This window comes from Saccostrea cucullata, unplaced genomic scaffold (genome assembly GCF_032062105.1).
Source record: "Saccostrea cucullata isolate Sc308-1 unplaced genomic scaffold, CSIRO_AGI_Scuc_v1 ctg16202, whole genome shotgun sequence".
Taxonomy (NCBI): domain Eukaryota; kingdom Metazoa; phylum Mollusca; class Bivalvia; order Ostreida; family Ostreidae; genus Saccostrea; species Saccostrea cuccullata.
In genome coordinates this window covers 6,941-13,101 of record NW_026941177.1, presented here as the reverse complement: position 1 = coordinate 13,101, position 6,161 = coordinate 6,941, and the positions used below count along the sequence as shown (strand labels likewise).

The window sequence follows — 6,161 nt, the reverse complement described above, 5'->3', positions numbered from 1 at the left end:
ATTGTGAAAATGGTTGAACTGCTTCGTAAAAAAAGTTTGATAAAAGATCTAAAATGGGAAACATTTTCTTTTAAAGCTCCATTTAGTAAAATTGATCAAAAATGAAAGAAAAAGTGAGCTAGCTCACATACCCCACGCTCCCCCAAAACTTGACGGTGAAACACATAATGAAAGGCACAGTGCTTTTTAAATACATATATAGTATAGATCAAAAAGGGCAATAATTGCAAAAAAATCTTCACATTAAAATGTCTTACATATGAGGACATTTAAATGTGGAATGAAGTTTCTACATAAACAATGGAATCAAAATTTCTTGGCATTATACAAATCCAAACATTAATTTGAAGTGGTTGGGGGGGGGGGAGAGAAATTTTCTTGAATAATAGGCAAAACTCTTTGGGATAAAAGAAACTATATACAACAGTTTAAGAGGAGTGGTTCTGACAAACTGTTCATTTCTATATTTAAAATACATGTATGGCCAAAAAGTCTAAGTTGGAAAGTGTGGAAATTCCCGGAAAAATAAAGGAATCGGAATTTCCTGGTAATATGCACATCTACACATTGTGTCCTAAATACCTGCAGAGTTTGACGAAATTCTGTGCAGCGGTTTATGAGGAGTTGCGCTGACAAACTGTTCATCCCTATATTCAAGGTATGGCCAAATGCCTAAGTTAAAAGTGAGGAAATTCCCGGAAAAAATAATGGAATCGGAATTTCCTGGTAATATGCACATCTACACATTGTGTCCTAAATACCTGCAAAGTTTGACGAAATTCTGTGCAGCGGTTTATGAGGAGTTGCGCTGACAAACTGTTCATCTCTATATTCAAGGTATGGCCAAATGCCTAAGTTAAAAAGTGCGGAAATTCCCGGAAAAAATAATGGAATCGAAATTTCCTGGTAATATGCACATCTACACATTGTGTCCTAAATACCTGCAAAGTTTGACGAAATTCTCTGCAGCGGTTTATGAGGAGTTGCGCTGACAAAAAAAGAGGAATGACTGACGGACTGACTGACTGACTGACGGACGGGTCAAAAACATTATACCTCCCGCAACTAGTTGCGTGGGGTATAAAAATTGTTTGAATGGATTGGCAAACAACAGCAAATTGCATCAATGTTTATGTGAATGAAAATAAAATGTGAACTATTTTGATTTCTGTCCATTCTTTAGCAAGTTTAGTGGCATAATTTATGTTGTGCTCATGGGTCATTTGGAGCCCTTAATGAAAGTGGAGTAGGGGTGTAGTCATCAAATCTATTTTGGCATTTAACTTGAATGATAAAGTGTATTTCTATATTTTAAAAAACAAGTCATATTTTGACAAAAGATCAAACCTCTAACCATCAACTCATAGTGAATTTTGTGACACATTTATGAATTTATGTAATTGATGACAAGAAGAGGAGAATTAAATTCAAAAGTTTTAATCAATCACAGTTAAACTAAGTATAATCAAAAGTATTTCATATATGTTCATGTTAATTATTTTTAAATACAAATTAACAACTGTTCAATAATATATTTCTAATATACATTTTTAAAAAAAAATTTATATGGTCAAAATGAAGAAAAATTTCTGACTTCAACAACAAAATTCATCCCATGCTTTCAGTTAAGGTATCAATTGGTTATAAAATCCAAAAATACATGCATATTGAGAATAGAACAGCAGATGCATCTGAATACAGTTAAACTTCATTATCTCAAACACTTGTATCTCACATACAATGGATATGTTTCAGTAATTTGGAAGTCCAAACTTGAATGTACTCTATAGACTATATATATATCAATTGAAGATACTGTACTTGCTTTAATTTACGTAATTTTACAAACGCACTTTGACATACATATTAAATTGTTAAATGAAGAAGATCTATACTATCAGAATCATCTGAATCTGAAGTAGAAATATCAGAGAGAACATATTCAAAATAAGGATGTTGATAATCTGAACAATTATTCGTACAATCACATTTTTTGTCACATACATCACAGCATAAATGTTCAACACAGGGTGAAGGCTTACAATTATAAGCACTCAACAAACATTCTCGTCTACACTGATCTGTGTTATTGATGTAATTTTTCATATCACTATCTAAATTCTTACATTGTTTACCATTGTACAAAAGTAAAGCCATGGAGGTCTTGCCATCACGCCCTGCTCTTCCAAACTCTTGGACAAATGAATCCATATCCTTTGGAGGACCATAATTTATAACATTATAAACACCTTTAAAATTTACACCCATACCAGCTGCACTGGTAGCTACTAAAATTTTAATGTTTCCTTCAGCATTTTCTAAATCTAACCTAATCTCCTCTTTGATAGATTCTGGGGTCTTTGAATGATACATTTGTGCAAATTTTATTTCTTCATGTAGATTGAGTCTTAATAATGATACAACTTGTCCACAGGCATTGATAGATGTGCAAAATATTATGAACCTTTCACACAATTCTTTCTTTTCTTTAAGCAATTTTATAACAAAATTAAATACTTCATCAAGTGGTGTGGAACTTTTTTTACCTTTTTAACAAACAGTTTAATATTTTCACGCTCTGGATTGTCTATAATTTCATGGCAATTTTTCATGCTGAATTTCTGTTGCAACTTCTTGCGCGCTGATCTGGTTGCTGTTGCTGTCAAAAGAAGAACAGGACATTCCAGTAATGATCGCAGCTCACCCAGCTTTCCATACCACTGCCTGAATGGTTCTTCACTTCCATCACTTTCTCCCCTAAAATATATGAGGTTGCAAATTATTCATGTAATTGCCTTTATATAAACATCAATTAGTCTTAGGTTTTTTTAAAGGATAAAACATTTTTCTGTTCAAAATTTAAATATTTTTCTTTTTATTTAATGGTGTCACTCTGGAATAAAAAAAAGTCACACCTTCTTAGGTAAACAACATGCTTGACCAAACTACACACATAATTAGGTTAAAGTTCAATATTGAGTCAAGATATATATAATTTTACAAATTTTTTTCCAATCTAATTTCAAGGAAATACTGAAAAAAAAATACCAAGGGCATTGTAACTGACTAACTCTCCCGTGAGATAAGAAAACAAGTTTATGGATAAAATTAATAACTTTAAGATATAGGCTTGTGTTTTAACTTTCTTGACTTACCAGTGTAGAACAGTATGAGCCTCGTCAATAACCAGAAGACGAACACGCTCTCCTGCAGGACCAAGAAGCATCGACCTCCACTCAGGATTCCCAACAACAGCTTCTGGCGATGAGAAAATAAAGTCGTAATCCCCTCATTTGATACCGTCACCTTCTTCCATATCCCTGCCGATGTAAGTTGCCGAAAACCCAAGGCCAGTCAAGTAATCGGTCTGCTCTTTCATGATGCTTATCAGAGGGCATACCACGAGGACTGTGCATCGACTGTCTGGATTCTCCTTCATCCACACCCCTACTAATGTTATTGTGATTTAAATTCAAGACATGTGGTTTAGGTTGACCTATTCAAAGGTTATAGGGTAGAACCGGTTTTATAAATAAAATTGGCAGTAAACATGACATTGCTATAGCCTGTTTCTGTTAGAAACATGTCCTGTAATAAATGTTATCAGACCTTTCTGAAAGACTTTCATGATTTTCAACAGAAAAGGGGTGGCTAAAAGAGGGGGTGTTAAAATAACAATATACCTTACATACTTTCGGCGAAAATTAGAGCTCACAAGTGACCGATTCGCTGGTAAATATTGTGCATATAAATCATCTACACTGACAAACCTTTGTTTGCCTTATATGGCTATTGTTATAAATGCGCAGAGGATCTTACCACGAGGAATTGACCAATCGTTGAATGAATAGCAACGTTTACGCCAAATAGATGTTTACATTTTACTTCGAACACGTAGTTCAGGTCATGTTAATGGACTGCAAAATAAAAAAAATATTCTTGCGCACAAAATACAAAGATAAGAAACTATGAAAGATGTTACGGGCGTTTTTAATTTGTTGTTAAACGGAAAAAAAGTTTAATAAAATGTAGTTTGCGTCTTAATCAGAACAACAGCGCTTCAAGGGTAAGGAAAACGAGCAGCATCTCTTATGCATTTAAATGGACAAAACTTTGTATACGTTAGTGATCACGTGTTCGGCCACGGAATTCACCTGGCAATTGTATTCACCGATAGTACAACAAAGGAATTAATACAGACGAAAATCGCTTTTGGAGTATGACTTTCAGAAACCTAGACTTCCGCCGTTTATTTACAAATGAATTGTTTGTCATTATGAGCATGAAAATAATATTTTTATGAAAGCTTTTCATTACCATCAGGTTTTCCTTTTTTTCAAGCGTAAAATTCTTGTAGTATTCGTAGTAACCCATAATGCAACACTCATTCAGCTGATTGGTCAGTTAAAATCATGCTGGTGCCTCATTTGCTAATCTGATGCCGAAAAATATAGTCCCGGTTCCCATGCAAAATTATTTGTCCAAAAAGAAATTTATTTTAATTCATGACTGTAGAAAATTGTATTATAGAAAACTTGTTTAAGTTTGAATGAATGTAAAAGAGATTGATTGATTGAAGTACATTTCTACAGACATTATCAGCTGATTCTAGGGTGGTGAAAACTGAAACGCAATATAACTTTTCTGTTTACCATGCCTCCACGTACTAGTCACTTCCTAGCCACATTTCCGTGAATAATTTAGCCCATCTCGCTGAAGTCTCGCTAACCCTCGCCAGGGCCACTGCCAGGGCTACTCTGAACTCATCAGGTTTTATAATATGCAGAACATCGAAAAATAAAAGGTTCCGAACACATTAGTAGGGGTGATCCACATCGTATGGAAAGCCTGGTAATATATAGACTTCCCAGCACCCATTTTCACGCTTACAAAAACGTCGGTCCCTTTCAATAAATTACTCAAAGCAGCCCTCTGGAATTCCTTTAACTCGGTCAGGTTGAACATGCTCTCTACGGTAGCCATCTTTAATGATGATGCGAGTGGTGTTTATAACAAGCTCTCTGATTGGCCAACCATTCCGAGAGACCTTCATCGGAATCTCGTTTCAACCAATGAACGGTACCGATTTTTCTCCTGAATAATTCATAAGTACGAGCTTGATGCGACGAATGCTCCCACGGGTTAAATGCAGTGTAACGGAGAGAAAACCCGTGGGTTCCGACGATGGCCTTTCTCCTGAAGAGGGACAACTTTTAGCCAACCTCCACAACAGTCGCACGGAAACAAAGAAGGTGTTCTTTCAAGTAAGAGAATATTTACAAGTATTTAAAACAACCTGTTTTCAAAAAAATTAATGCATTTATAGAAACACTATATTTTTCTCGGTGGCATATTTATTATCATGTAATCTTAATTTTCATAGGATATGGTGAGGCAATGCAGAAAGATTTATCTAGATGCAGAGGATGGAGAAAACTGGAGAGATGCAATCACTTCTATAATAAAACAGTAGACATAACAGTGGATTTGGAAGAGGACGTGTCAAGTCATCCACAAATTCAAAAAGTGCTTAAGGAAGGAAAAAGAAAAATGGAGTCAGAAATAAGGAAAATTGTTTAAAAAATAAGAGAGAGTTGATTCTATAAAACACATTAATCAAGTTTGAAAGATTGTTTTGTTATTTATACACTAAAAGAAAATTTATATATACCCAACGGCTTTACTCTAAAAAGTCCTGTAGAATTGATAAAAAAAAGTCAAAGCGATTACAGTTTGTGGGTAAGCTTCATAAATTTGACCCAAGTTTTTCAGTCAGCATCTGCTACTCAACAAAGATTGCATGAGAAGTACAAGCTGCCCCTTGTGGTGACATGCAAGAGTTTTTGTCGGCCGCAGCAGCGGTCGATCTACATGTATTTGCAGTTGTGTTAGAATGTGCACATGGGGAAATGATATGGGTTTTTTAAAAAAATTATTAGTTCATGAAAAATAATTCTTAAATGATAACATGTATAATATCATGGGTAAATTATTTTTAAAAAACTTGCTTTAAATCAAGTTTTAATCGTTATTATTAAGGAATAACTGTCTTATTTTTCGAATTCATGAAGTGATCAATGGATTGGCTTGTGTGATAATTTGCATAAACGCCGAAGGCGTTTATGCATAAAATTATCACACAAGCCAATCCATTGATCATC

General features: G+C 34.5%; 1 pseudogene; it reads right to left on the bottom strand.

Annotated features, from left to right (window-relative positions):
- Positions 1–2,054: 2,054 nt before the first annotated feature.
- Positions 2,055–4,983, bottom strand: LOC134257359 (uncharacterized; annotated as a pseudogene).
- Between the last annotated feature and the right edge of the window lie 1,178 nt (positions 4,984–6,161).